The 15,038-nt window shown below is 45.1% G+C and overlaps 1 protein-coding gene across 2 annotated transcripts in view; it reads right to left on the bottom strand.

The window, feature by feature from the left end:
• Positions 1 to 15,038, bottom strand: part of srgap2 (SLIT-ROBO Rho GTPase activating protein 2) — a gene marked incomplete at both ends in the record, with an annotated part of 145,310 nt that overhangs the window by 129,326 nt on the left and 946 nt on the right. The window lies entirely within an intron of this gene.

Genomic DNA, 15,038 nt, shown 5'->3' with positions numbered 1-15,038 from the left:
CAGCGCGTGTAGAACTTTAGTTTTTTGAGAAAAAAAAAATATGTTTCTATGTCAGTGGTGCTGAAACGTTTTCATGTGACGGACCCCCAAAATGATATGTATTTGGCCACGGACCCCCATCTCAAAATATTTTGTTCCAGCCAGGGACCGCCCCCCCCAAGAAGCTTAATTTGAGTTACAAATGTTATATATTCAAAGATTTGCACACATTTTCACAACTTTTCAAAAATAGCAGATCTACAAGCTCACAGCGCGGCGTAGAGTGCCGCGCTGTGAGCTTGTATATCTGCTAAAGTATAAAATAATTAAGGCCCCTCCACCTTGGGCCCTAGTAACTCAGTCCCACTCCCCCCCGCCTCCTTGTGACGCCCCTGCTAGCAAACCCAGAAAAAAAATGGGGGCAATTCCGTAACCCTGGCAACGACTCTGACTGCCTGCAGAGAAGCCACTGATGGAGAGAGAGACAGACAGACAGACAGACAGACAGACAGACAGACAGACAGACAGACAGACAGACAGACAGACAGACAGACAGACAGAGACAGACAGAGAGTATGAGAGAGAGAGAGAGAGATGTTGTGGATGGAACGCATTGTGAGCTTAAGGATCTGTTATTTTTCGGCGAAACAGGCATAAGACAGAAGCACATGTGAGCCGTGTGCTCGTAGTATGGGGTCTGGTGCATGGCGGGCCGGGGGGCTTTCCTCTCCGCTCCTACGCTTGTGCCTCTCCTTCTCACCAGTGGTGGGGTTCCCAGGGTCATGAAATTCCTGGAAATATTTTGAAATTAGAAAAATATTTTTCCAGTACTGGAAAAGTTTTGGAATCTATCAAGGGTCCTGGAAGGTCCTGGAAAAATAGCTATGCATTGTCTTTGGTTATTGTCTCCACCAGCCGAAGGCTGAGGGAGAGTATGTTTTCCCCTCCATCCGTCCGTCCGTGCGTGCGTCCGTCCGTCCGTCCGTCCGTCCGTTTGTCCGTTACCAGCTAATCTCCGGCGCCGTTGGCCCGGTCGCTGCCAAACTGTGCACACACACTCCCTCGACACCAATTCAGAACCTCTGCCCCAAATATTTCACATGGGCCTGTTCTAGCGCCACCAGGAGGCCGACTTTTGCAAAACTAACTTTTGCCAGTACTCCTACAGATTTTGTCCAAAAATCACGTAAATCAGTAGACAGTATCTCTACAGTCATGTGATCGACATGGATGTGTCAGATTTTCCATATTCCATCCTGATTGGTTAAAACTGGCTTTCAAAGTTTGCAGGATTGGTCAGTTTTGAATAAAATGCCTGAAATCCTGAACGCAGTGTGCGATTTTGGTGAAATTGTGCATGCACATTCCCAATAGGCAGAGGAATAAATGCCACTTAAGAAAAATCAAATCAGCCTCATGGTGGCGCTATAACAGGCCGATTCATGTTTTCACCTATAACTCCACCGATTAGTGTCAAACTTTGTATGCGCACTCCTTAGAGCCAAGGTAAAACCTTTTCCCTGCATTTTTTACATCAGCCTTTTATAGCGCCATCAGGAGGCCGACTTATGTAAAACACATTACATGCCTGACCTGGTGGAGACCTGTGCTCGGAAGAGCACTGCTTCTAGTTGATTTTGTTAATACCTCTGAAATGACAAATTAAACATGGGCCAAATTGTCAAATATTAGAGGCAGAAATTGTGAAAATAGCCGATCTACATGCTCACAATGCCTCGCAACGTGTGTCTGTCTTTGTGCATCTAAACCGAAAGTGAAACTTTACAAACGGCACGGAGAACTTCCAGTTTTATACATTTGAAAACGTGTAAAATGGGACATTGAACGTAATGAGTACTTTCTACTGTTGGTACTTTAAGTAAATTTTGATGCCAATACTTCCGCAGCCTACTTTTACTCAAGTACATTTAGAATTCCTGGAATGGTTGTATAATTTCTACATTACAGTATTGATACTTTTACTTTTAAAAAGAATACCAAGAAATAGGGGTGGGCGATATGGTGATAATTATCGTTGAGGCGATACAATGTCTCCACGATATGCCTTTTCAGAGGTATCGTATATATCGTGATACAATTGAGGGAGCCTTTTGAAAAATCCTGTTTAATCGTTAATACAGACATTCTTTGCAGAATTCAATTTAAACCTGCATTTTGGTCTAAATCAGTAGTACTCAAACTTTACAATGTCAAGGTCTCCACTTAACTCTGACGGTATACAAATGAAACCAAATGGACCCGTAAGGGTCCATTTGGTTCCATTTGTATACTGTCAGAGTTACATACTTGTAAAGTTCAATTTAGACCTCCCAAAAGGAACCCAGAGAGTCTAGTTTTTGTCAAGTAACGTGAAAAATAACCATAAAAACCAACGTGAAAAAGAATCGCGATAAAATCATGTATATCGTGATACAGCTTAGGGAGAATATCGTGATATTGTATTTTTCCATATCGCCCACCCCTACCAAGAAATGGGAGTACTCTTTCCACCGCTGCTTCATGCAGGGCCCGGGGCATGCCGGCTGGGCCTCACCCTGCCTCCTCCTCTCCTCTCCCCTCCCTCCAGTCCACTTCTCCTGCTCCTGCCTGCTCCAGGCCCCTCTGGCCACGTAGGATAGGCTGTTCAAACACAACCTGCTTCCTCTGGCCTCCCCGGGGAGCCTGCTCCAACCTCTCTACCACTGGTGCTCTCTCTCCATCTCTCTCTCTCCCTCTCTCTCTCTGTTTCTCAGTGGTGTGCAGGCACGTGCACACCACCATAGACATCAAAGGGGGCTTGAGCCCCTGCCCTTTTATCTGTCTGTAAAAAAGTGCCCTCTCCAGACCATGAATGCAGTTTTTACTATGGTGAAAGAAATGAAAATGCCCCTCTTTCCATGCCATACCTGAAGGCAGCATTCAAGAGAATTGTCCAAATAAAACTTTCCTGAACTTGATGCAGCATCTTATGTTGAAAGAATTGCCCTGCGTAGAAATCCATGCCGTTACGCCACATCTCCAGTGTTCACTTGATTATGCTTAGTTCATTGTGGTATCAAACACCAAAAACAGCCGACCTCCAAGATCACAACGCATCACAGCGCGACGCGTTGTGAGCTTGAAGGTCTGCTATTTTCGATATTTTCACCAAAAGGCCCCTTTAGAAATGTCAGCCCCTGCTTCTCTAACATTCTCTGCACATCCCTGGTGGTGTGTTTATTTACAGCTGGCCATCCACAGACCCTGCTGATTGTTTTATAGAGGATATGAGTGAGCTTTGTGTCAGCCCAGGCCCTCCCTGCCCCAAAGATTATATATAGTGTTTTATAGAGGATATGAGTGAGCTTTGTGTCAGCCCAGGCCCTGCCTGCCCCAAAGATTATATATAGGTTCTTCCGTTCAGAAGAGAGATCTTCTCACCGAATCTCTCTCACGCACGAACGCACAGCTTCCCTAAAGTCCCAGCTTTGGCCTGTGAGTCACTATAACTATGTAGAGAGACACACAGGCGCGCGTGCGCGTGCCCCCGTGAGCGTATGCAAGAGTTGTGTGTGTGGTCACACATGTTGAAATCATAAAGCGGTGATTATTGGGCTAAACTGCCCGAGGAGGTGTGTCTAAAAGCTAATGTGTCAGATTTCATCACCACTGACAAACATCATGAGGAAGAGTGAGCTCTGAGAGAGAGAGAGAGAGAGAGAGAGAGAGAGAGAGAGAGAGAGAGAGAGAGAGAGAAAGAAAGAATGAAAAATAAAAGAGTTTGAGGACCAGTGGTTTTGACAATGGTCTCATTGTTCGACTGACACAGTCTGAGAAAGAAAGAGAAAGATTGAAAGACTGGGTGGGGGGGAGCGGGGCAGGGCTCTCCTTTCACATTCTTACACACACTCACAGGTTGCTCTGCTGTTGCTGTGCGTGTGTGTGTGTGTGTGCATGCGCGAGTGTGTTACATAAGGAAAACAGACCATTAAACTAGAACCGCACTCTGTCGAGGTGCCAACCTGCTTCTTGTGCACAAGTAGGAAATGTACTTGTGCCTACTTGTGCGCCAGCAGAGCGCGCCATGAGGTAGGTAGGGCTGTCACAATTATTACATTATCGTCTAATCGCAATTATTTGACATAACTGCAAGTATTTTGTGATAATCGTTATAATCGTTTACATGTTGAAAAATGTTTATATATGTTCAAACATTTTAAAAAAATTGTGGAAATAGCAGACCTCCAAGCTCACAACGCGTCGCGATGCGATGCGTTGTGAGCATGTGGATCAGCTATCCACTATCAATGTTCTTTTTAAAATAGTCAAATATGTCCTTCATTTCAGGACATATCTGCCATGTGCAACTTCAAAGCCTACAAGCCAAACAGAAATGTAAACGACAAAAACAACATCAATCGCACATTTTGAGTGACAATTAATCGTCATGTAAAATGTCATAATCGTCACAGCCCAATCATGAGGTGCGCTCACCACCGGCATCACCAGGAATGCTGGTCCCTCATTGGCTGTTAATGAGTCCAGCATGCAGTGAGAGTTATTTAGTTAAACTCTAACTTGTTCATCCACTGAATCAGAGGTCAGGTCAGGTCAGGTGATGTGATGTGCAAAAACCACAAGACAACACAGTACTACTGTCCTCGGGGTGTTGATTTAACTCTGACACTGGAGGACCTGCTGCACACACCTAGAGTTACAATAACAACCATTGTACTGTGTTGTGTGGGTGCATGTTTTTCTGTGTGGTATTTATTTAATGACTAAAGTGATTAAAATACCAGCCACTTCTCCATAGGTGAAATCTACTGTGTTCATCTTTGATTGACTGATTGAATACTTTATTAGCAGTTTGCAACAACAACAAAAAAGCACAGGAAAGTAGAGTTCAATACAAGTTCTGCTTAGAGGATTTGAAACACAAAAAAAGCCTATAGCTTGTTTCCATTGGGGTCCTTTGTACTCAATATATCGAAGCCTATATAGGACATACACACATAGGTTGGTGGTTAGAGGCTTCCAACAACTTGGGATGCCAAAAAAGCAGCTAAAACAGCTTGCAAACTTCTGTGCAATCTCTTCTATTATTGGTAGCCGCCAAATATGGCGAAGACGTTGTTACTTGTTGTACCCCTGGTGGGTGTTTGGGTAATCATCAAAGATTTGCTGACTGGGTATTTCAACAGCGCCTTGTAAATATTTGTGTCCTTGTATTGTATCTCTTATGTGTATACATAAATATAAATGATTAAGAATGGTGTGTGTGTGTGTGTGTGTGTGTGTGTGTGTGTGTGTGTGTGTGTGTGTGTGTGTGTGTGTGTGTGTGTGTGTGTGTGTGTGTGTGTGTGCGTGTAGGTGTGTGGCAAAATAAACTTCCAAAGTCGGCACCTCCTCAAGCTCAAAAAGCAGGGTCACCTGACTGAAAGTAGGGGAGATATTGTAACAGCCAATCCCTCTTGGCTTGCCAAAGGGGTCGGCAGCCAAAAGCCCCAGGATTAACCAACCAGGGGGCAGATGAAGCAATCTGTCAGCCAATCAGAGCATCTGGAATGTCTACTGGCACTAATGAGAAACAGTCATCTGATGCTGAACTCTGACCTCTACCATTCATTCCCACCAACTGTCTGCATCTCTGTTTTGAGTTACTTCTCTCTAGGGCGGGGCAATCAACCGGAAATATATCAAGGCTGATATTTAGAACCTGTTAACCAACTTCAGGTAGGTTAATCGAAATCATTGAGAATTGGGAACATGTAATCCCTCCTCAAGTCATTAGGCCCCACCTTAATTGTTGACACCTACTAATTTGCCCAGTTGTCCCATATGTTGAGTGTGTTTGCTTGTTATATTTTATTCCTTGCCCTGATGATGACCGTTTAGGTCGAAACATGTCGGCATTTGCCTTTTTATCGCCTCTTTCTCTTTTGTATGCATTGATCCCGTTTATCCAAGAGCACTCCCTACTACCTTTTGTACTATTTAATCTCCGGTGAGCACCTGGTTTTCTTGTTTTTTTCTGACACAATCCCTCCTAGTTCTGCTCCCAGCTGAACAGACCAACCTGTAGGACAGTGGTTCAAACTTATGTCATCTCTCTGAAAAGACCCCAATTCGATGCCACTTACGAAGGGCATCATTAAGGGGCACATCTCTAAAACATAGCCTAATTTCCTCCTTTCCTCTCTCCTCATCTCGTTTCCCTACATGCTGCCTCAGTGGGAGGGACTAACATGCAAGGAAAGGACGCAAGCATATAAATGAGGATTTGATTTCAAGACCCGAGATGCACCCCTAGTCTCCAGGGAGGAGCGTATCCCCTGGCTGCGTGCGTCACTTGGATACGCGCATCTCTAATCTTATCCATCTTTTGCGTGTCTTCTATGGCTGACCAGATCCTCTGATACTGTGATACTGTTGTTGGGCTCCCAGGGTGTTGCCACAGGCCTATACCTGTTCCCCTGCATATCATGTTGCCAGAAGCTATGGTTATCATAGCAGACATTCTTCTCATTATCTCTGGACTCTCTAGACTCCCATGGTGGGAGGAGGGCGGCAGAGGCACAAATCCGAAAGCTAAATAACACATTTCCTGAGTGGTGAGTGAGTAGTATGCTGTGTTTGTGTGTGTGCGCGCAGTGCGTGCGTGTGTGTGTGTGCATATGGACGGACGCATTGCATTCCAGGGAAGCCAACGACTCGGCACTAAATGGCGTTTATGAATTTGTGTTCTTGTGTTTTGTCTCAGGTTGCAATGCAGTTATGACCACATGAACTCTGGCATGACTCCTTTTGGGTACATCATTTATACGCACAATCCTTTTTCACAAATGTTCTGAATATAGCCAATCTGGTCGTCGGCACATGACGAAGTACATTATGAACCGGGCTTGTTCCGTGGGAAGGGTTTGTTTTCCTCCGTCGTGCCACGGCGGATGTTGCTGCTGACCCAGCGATTTGCGCGCACGTGCCACGCTGGGAAGTACCATTCTAGATGTCACTGTGATCAAAGAGATCCTTTTTTCCTCTGCTCTCTCTCCCTTTCATCTCCTTATTGCATCAACCTCCTTTCTCCTTTTTTATTATTATGCTACTAAGCAAGATTAACATTTTTTTTTTAATGAACCCACTTTGACACACAACAGACAGACACTGTATGTAGCCTACTGTATGTATACTGTATATGAGTGTGTACGCGTGAGCGTGTGTGTGTGTGTACGTGTACGTGTGCACGGTGGAGGACACAGAGAGTGGCCGATTCTTTGGGTCCAGCGGGCACCAAGCCCTGGGCCCATAACAGGAAGCCTCTCACACACACTCCCTGTGTGTGTGTGTGTGTGTGTGTGTGTGTGTGTGTGTGTGTGTGTGTGTGTGTGTGTGTGTGTGTGTGCGAGTGTGTGTGCCAGCTCGACTCCTGATCCACAGCTTTACACAAACATCCTTCCTGACTGATTGTTTTAAGCGAACGTCAGCGATTTCTATTCACTACGCAACACACACACACACGCGCGCGCGTACGCACATCAGCAAAGAGCCAAGCCCTTCTCTCCAACTCTGCCAACTGTCCACACACACACACACACACACACAGACACACACAGACACACAGACACACACACACACACACACACACACACACACACAATGCTACGTCTGTAGCAGTTCTTGTTGTGTGATGGACTTGTGGTTACTGGACTACTAGGACTGGAGCCAATCAATATGGCTCTACTCTAATTGACACAGGGTCATTGAAAGGAAAGCAGACAGACACATGCACTAGCAGTACACTCCCTGACAGAGAGCACATGCACTCGCACACGCACACTAACACAGCGTTTGAGCCTAAGCATCGAAGTGGTGGGCAACGGGAGATTAGTGGTCAGGGAACTCAAATAAATCTTCCGACAGCCACACACACACACGCACACGCGCACACACACACACACACACACACACACACACACACACACACACACACGAAGGCTGGGCACACATGCAACATGTTTTGAGCTTGTAGATAATTTTTTCAACAATTTCTTAAATAAGGACAAAACCAAGTAAAAACCGTACATCACTTTTGCCGTATTGTAGGTATTAGGACAAGAAAAGAATTACAGACTATCAGTCTCAAATCATACTAGTAAGACGCCTCAGGGTGACAAGCGACATCGCCCTAAAGGGCGAGGTCGTGCCATGTCTTGGCCATCTGGCCAGTGATGTATATCTGACCGGTTACCCTTATATGGAGACCCCTGGTACCCATATATGGAGATCCATGTACTGTATATGGAGATATGCTGTGAGAGCCCAAACATGCTTACTCAGTTATTTGTTATGTAAAAGTCCTATGACCTATGATGTCTGACATCATACCATTTATGCCCATACATGTGGATCCCTGTCTGTAGAACCAGCCACACAGATATGGGCTGTCTTGGCCTTCTCTCTTGGCCATATATGGATTCTGTTAGTGTGGTATGTGGCCGATGTGGCCTCCATATATGGGCATTCCCATATGAAGTCCTGTTAGATATGGGCTTACTATTGATGACATCAGGGAACTCCATATATGGGCATAAAGGGTTTGTTAGTGTGACATCACAGTGAAGCCAGAGCGTGATGTCAAAGCGGCAAACTACATTCTTTTAGAGTGGTTCCCCTGACATCACAGTGATGTCAGAGCAGCAAACCCATAAAAAGTGTACATGTCCGGACGGACGGAGTCAGCAGCATGTGCCATTTCACATACTAAACTGCGACCTTCGTTCACAATCATTGATAATATTATCCAGTCCTAGATCATAGGACCATCTAATGATCAGGGGACACATTGAGCAGAAGGGCCGTGTTACAATAACAATGATCGTGTATCCAATAACTTCCTTCCACGTCGCTGCACTGTAACTCTCTCCATCTCTCATCTCTTTCGCTATGCTCTCTGATGTGGAGAACGACCCACATAATTGTTATCAATAAATGATGCACAGCAGCAGACAGGCCCACTGCCCCTATTCACATCAGAAGACCCCCATATTCACACCCTACTATACTTATGATCAAATATGCATCATACTGTACACACACAGCATAGCGCACACGCACGCACTACATAACGTAGGTCCTAGTCCTGGTCAGGTAGTACTGTATTAGCCTGGCTTGGCCAGACTATATACTAATGCAGCTAACTAACTGCAGTATATATCCCCACCTTGTTTTAACATGGGTGGATTGTTTAGCTGTGCTAGGCTAGTACTGTCGCTCATAGACGTTGTTTCCCATTAAGAACGTTGGGAAGTCATAAAGAATCTTCTATGGCTTTGAGAGCATAGGGGACTAGCTTTAGTTTCACTGCCATTTTTCATGTCTTCTCCAGTCCTCACTTTACTCAGCTCAAATTTTATTTTATTAAAACATTTAATAAAACTTTATCGTAATACATGCCTAAATATCATACAATACGGACATCACTGATACAGATCCCAAATATTCAATATGTTTGAGCACAGCCCTAGCGCACACACTCTCACACATACACAGAGCACAAAACCGCTTTCTGTGTCGCCCCTCTGCTCCCATTGTGTCAGCTGGAGAAAGCAACCATTTAGCCCAAATCATATGTTTCTCTGACTGCTTTGCTTTTATGAGATTCTAGTAAACACGCACGCGCGCACACCCACACCCACACACCCACACACACACACACACACACACACACACACACACACACACACACACACACACACACACACACACACAGAGTCAGTCTCTGGCCGGGGGGCTGGCGCATAGCCATCACTCCATGTCTAGACCAAGGGCTCCCAGACTTTTCAGGATGTGACCCCCCCAAAATAATCATATTTGAACTGGGGACCCCCCACCCTGACAAGCACTTGAAATTGTAGGCATTATATTTAGTTTTGACTCGTTCCACAAATGAATATTCTGAAAATAGCCGAACGACAAGCTCACAGCGCCTCTGTATATGAATCAGTGTTGGGTCTCGACGCCGGCACCGTGTTAGTTCACCAAGTAGCCAATCAGGAGTCAGGACCAGACCTTGTGGTAGTCAACGGGGATGGAGTGACAGCATGGAGCAGGGCGGGGCAATATATTATTACAGTATATAAATATCATGATTCATGATATGATGCGAGATAGATGTTATTTAATATTGTGTGATATTATTTATTCAACTTTGTCTTTTTCTGGTCTTAATCACTTCATACTTTCAATCTACAAACTCACAATGTGTCACATTGTGAGCTTGTAGATCTGCTATTGTCACACAATAAAAAGGAAATGGTCACATAATGATATCTGAGGTTTTTGGTGGAAATGTTGTGATTTGGTTTTGTCCATATTGCCCACCACTAGCATGAAGACACTGTCTGTCCGTCTTGTGTACTGAGAAGATAGTAAAACAACGTAAAATCCTCAATGTCAATTCATGTGAGTGTAACAACATGTACAAGTTTAAACAAAAGGTTCCCAAATGGACCATTTGCAGTTTGTCATTTTGCGCTCTGGTCTTCCTGCTTCCTTCAGACAGAAAAGCCCATCCTTCAGTACACACACCAATCAATACTTTGTTTTAGTTTTTAATCAGTAGCAAGACGAGACTCATTAATCCTGATCTTCATTATTCAATAGTCTGACAAAACCTGACACTCCTGAAAAATGGAAAACATAAGTCAAAACGTTGCTTTTGTAATTCTCAACCCCAGCAACATGCTGTGTATTACATCCATTTTAACTGCCTTTAACGTGACCCATTTCCTTACGGTATTAATGATATGCAGCAACTTCCTGATTATTAAACAAGGTCAACTGCTAAAACACAGAGTCGGGAAGAATCCTACACACAGTCAGAGAGAGTAGTGAAGAGTAAATGATAAAGCTTAAAGTGAATTATTTCTGGTCAGCCTACAGGCAAGCTAAAGGTTTTCAAGTTGTTCTCCCAAAGGACTCTTCCCTTCTCTCTAGTTCAGGGGTCTTCCAACGTTTTCAGCCCAAGGACCCCTTAGCATAAGGAGAGATGCAATACAAATTAGATTTCATTGATCGTTTATAGACAGCACTGTAGTGTAGTAACTCTGAGAACCCAGTCTAGTCTTGGGCATGTGGTTCCCAAACTATTTAGCTCAGGACCAAAAAGAGTGGTGGTCCGGGCACCCTAGGCTGCAATAACAGCCTGAGAGCATGTTGTGGGTTCATTCCCTTTGCTGTGTGTCACTCCCCTCTCTCCCCATGTCCTGTCAGTCCTATATCAATAAAGGCATATACCTATACCAAAATAAATCTTGTAGAAACGTAGGAGACAAAAAATAAACAGATTTACTTGTGTGTGTGACCCATAAAAATGTGTCTGCGACCCACAAACGGGTCCCGACCCATTCTTTGGGAAAAAGTGCTCTAGGGGTCCCGGTCCCCCTGTTGAGGACCCCTGCTCTAGAGTCTCTCTACCATGAAGGTAGGGGGATGAAGCTTCATTTTGCAGGGTTCCAGTGAGTGCAGCAGCACTGTACGCCATGTGCATCTGGGCTCCCTGGACACAGACAGCTGCAGCAGGAACAGCAGCCGTCTCAGCAACAACTCATACTATACTAGGCAGCCAGTAAAGCATTTTGCCTGCGTGAAATTCCCCAAGCTTAGTAACGGATGGCACGATTGGATGGAGTGGCGGTGGTAAAGGCTAATCATGTGGTGTGGTGTGGTGTGTGTGTGCACGTGTGTGTGTGTGTGTGTGTGTGTGTTTAACTCCCATACAATCATCATGTCCGTGTCACATGGCGATGTTCCCAAATTCTACTCAATATCCTATGAATTCAGAAGAGTGTAGGAATGAAACCTCTTCTGAATGAGAATACTGACCGCAGCCAAATACATCATTTTGGGGGTCCTCCTTGGCACAATAAGGTTTGGGAACCACTGGTTTAGAAGGCATTTGTAGAATCAAAGTGATGCCTTAGGCTAGCTGCTCAACAGTGCCACTTGAAGGCAGGTCACCCAGCGGTATTGCAGCTCTTGAGGCCGTGCTCATGCGGACAGACATATGAACAGACATAGTACACACAAATGTTGGAAATAAATACACAGCAGTAGGCTAGTGGGCCAATGAAGTAGGCCAGACACACACCCACACACACACAGAGCTGTGTGACCTGTACAAGGTGGTATAGCTGCGTCATATATGGATTTATCACCGTCAGGGTTCCCTTAACAACAGTGTGCAGGCTAATGACAGACTGTCTGTGTCTCCTTAACAGGCAGACAGACAGACGGGATTGTCACAGCACACAAAGTCAGCAGCATCTGGAGACACTGCTATACAGGTGTCCGTCTACGCACCCAGACACACACACACACACACACACACACACACACACACACACACACACACACACACACACACACACACACACACACACACACACACACACACACACACACACACACACACACACACACACACACACACACACACACACACACACACACACACACACACACGTGTAAAAGCAGCCATTTGCCCTTTCATCTCTGCATTCCAATTCACAGTGTGTGTGTATGTATATGAAAATACCAGCCGCTCCTCCATACTATCACAGAGCTAGGTTATAGATGCAATCTACATCCTAGAACGTGTACATACTGTAGGTTGGTTGTAAGAGCCTACGAGGCTTCCAACAACTTGGGATGCCAAAAAATAGCAGCTAAACGGCTTGCAAAATTAGGTGCGATCTCTTCTACCACTGGTAGCTGCCAAATATGGCGAAAACACTGAGGGGTGTTTGGGTAATTGTCCAAGATTTGCTGACTGTACATTTTTACAGCACCTTGTATGTGTGGAAGTGAAAGAAAGAGACATTTAGAGACACACCGTTAAAGAACAGAGCTTGTGCTCTGCAGCAGAGCGGAGAAACACCTCTGACAGGAAGGGAATCGATGCAGCGAATCGATGGACAAACATGAAGTCCATACACGGGCAAACACAGCAGACAGTCCTCACAATGCCACGCAGATGGAAAGCCTTTACGCCAGCCCGAACGAGCACAAACAAACAACTGTGACTCTCCCTGGTCTGGGACGGGAGATATCGACACATAATGTGACGGAGGTGAGGTGACAGCCACATGGGGATCGCAGACGGAGGGACGGGTAAACGAGAGGGAAAAGAGCCCTTGATAAACTGAAAATGTTTGTATGACAGATTCCTAATGTGTGATTTGTGAGACAGTGTGAAAGGATCCCCCCCCGTAAGCTGGACACACTGGTACTAGGACTTATTGTATGCACTGAATAAGGGAGCTTGTGCCAGACCACTAGGCCAGTATTGAGTCATGATGAGGACACTTGTCTCTTTACAAAAGAACAAATCGTATTCTCAGACTGCGTTCACAGCACACTGGCAGCTACAAAAGATACAATGAAGACAAGCTACACAGCATATCATCGTTGTCTGGTGAAAACCTTGTATGTCCAAAACCGTTTGTTTTGTATTTATCATTTTAAAAATGATCTAAACTAGTGAAAACAGCCGATCTATAAGCACACAACGCCTCGCACCGCGAGGCGTTGTGTGCTTGTTGATCGGCTGTGTGCTTGTAGATCGGCTTTGTATCTTTGCAGCTGAAGTTGAAACCACCTCAACTTTTTTGGGAGCTGTGTTGCTTTTTTTCGGCAGCTATATACGCTGGATGTAGGCCTATCATTGTATCTGCCGGTGTGAACGCACGCATGCATGCATGAGAGAATGAGATACACTTTAAGCGTTCTCATCGAGACACCAACATGTTCAAATGGATTTACATTAAGAAGAGACTGGTGGTATAGAAGTGAACTATTGTGTACAGTAGCTACACCACAAAATAGAGTTCATCGATCATTTGTAAGTGTAAAGCATGATATACTATTAAATGATATAGCCTATTAGTTGCGTGGTGGTTGCACGTTAAGCTAATCATCTGGGGACCCCCACAAAATCATTTGGGGCTGGGGGTCCTGTAGGGGTCCCGACCCCCGGTTTGGGAACCAGTGATGTACAGTGTAGCACAGTAAAAATCCTCAGTGTTCATTTAGACACACGCAACTCCAAGAACATAAAAAGAAGGGGTCCATTTGGTTCCATGTGTACCAATCTCTTCATCATCTGCTGCCGCTGCAGCAGATGATGAAGTGCAAACCTACAGTCGATCAGGAGGGCAACCCTCCCCTCCTCTCCTCTCCCCTCACCATATATACTGTGACTCCATTAACACACATAACCCACCAGATCTGATAAGCCACGTGGAGGAGCCATTTCTACACTGACCCATGCAGTAAACCTCACCATCGATCCAACAGTTAACAGTCATATACCTCCATGCAGGGGCGTCACAAGGGGGGGGGGGGGGGGGGGAGAGTGTGACTGAGTTACTAGGGCCCAAGGTGGAGGGGCCTTCATAATTTTATACTTTAGCTATTGAAAAATAGCAGATATACAAGCTCACTGCGCGGCACCGAGTGCAGCGCTGCGAGCTTGTAGATCTGCTATTTTTGAAAAGTTGTGAAAATGAGTGCAAATCTTTGAATATACCGGTATGTATTTTCTAAGCGAACATTTGTAACTCCAATTTTGCTTCAGGGGGGCCCCTGGAACAAAATACGAAAAAGTTTGAGCACCACTGACATAGAAACATAGGTTTTTCAAAAAACCTAAAAGAAGAATTTGAAATATTATATTCAAAGACTTGTACAAATGTTCAAGATTTTTCAAAAATAGCAGATCTACAAGCTCACACTGTGAGCTTGTATATCTGCTATTTTTCAATAGTTAAAGCACAAAATAACGCGTAATAATGCGTTCCCAGTCTAAATGGGTTAAACCCCCTTCCATTATGAAGAACATTCATGGGGGGCCCGCAGTGAATCTTTGTACCCAGGGCCCAGAATTTAGTGCGACACCCAGCTCCCTCTCTCCCTCCATCTACCCGCTAAAAAACCCTTACATCTGTCGCCCACTCCTCCCTCCCTCCCTCCCTCCCTCTCTCTCTCTCTCCCCCTCATCCAGCACGCCCACCGTGTCC

The sequence above is a fragment of the Nannobrachium achirus genome, assembly GCF_963921795.1.
Source record: "Nannobrachium achirus genome assembly, chromosome: 6".
Classification (NCBI taxonomy): domain Eukaryota; kingdom Metazoa; phylum Chordata; class Actinopteri; order Myctophiformes; family Myctophidae; genus Nannobrachium; species Nannobrachium achirus.
This window is presented reverse-complemented; position numbering and strand designations above follow the sequence as displayed.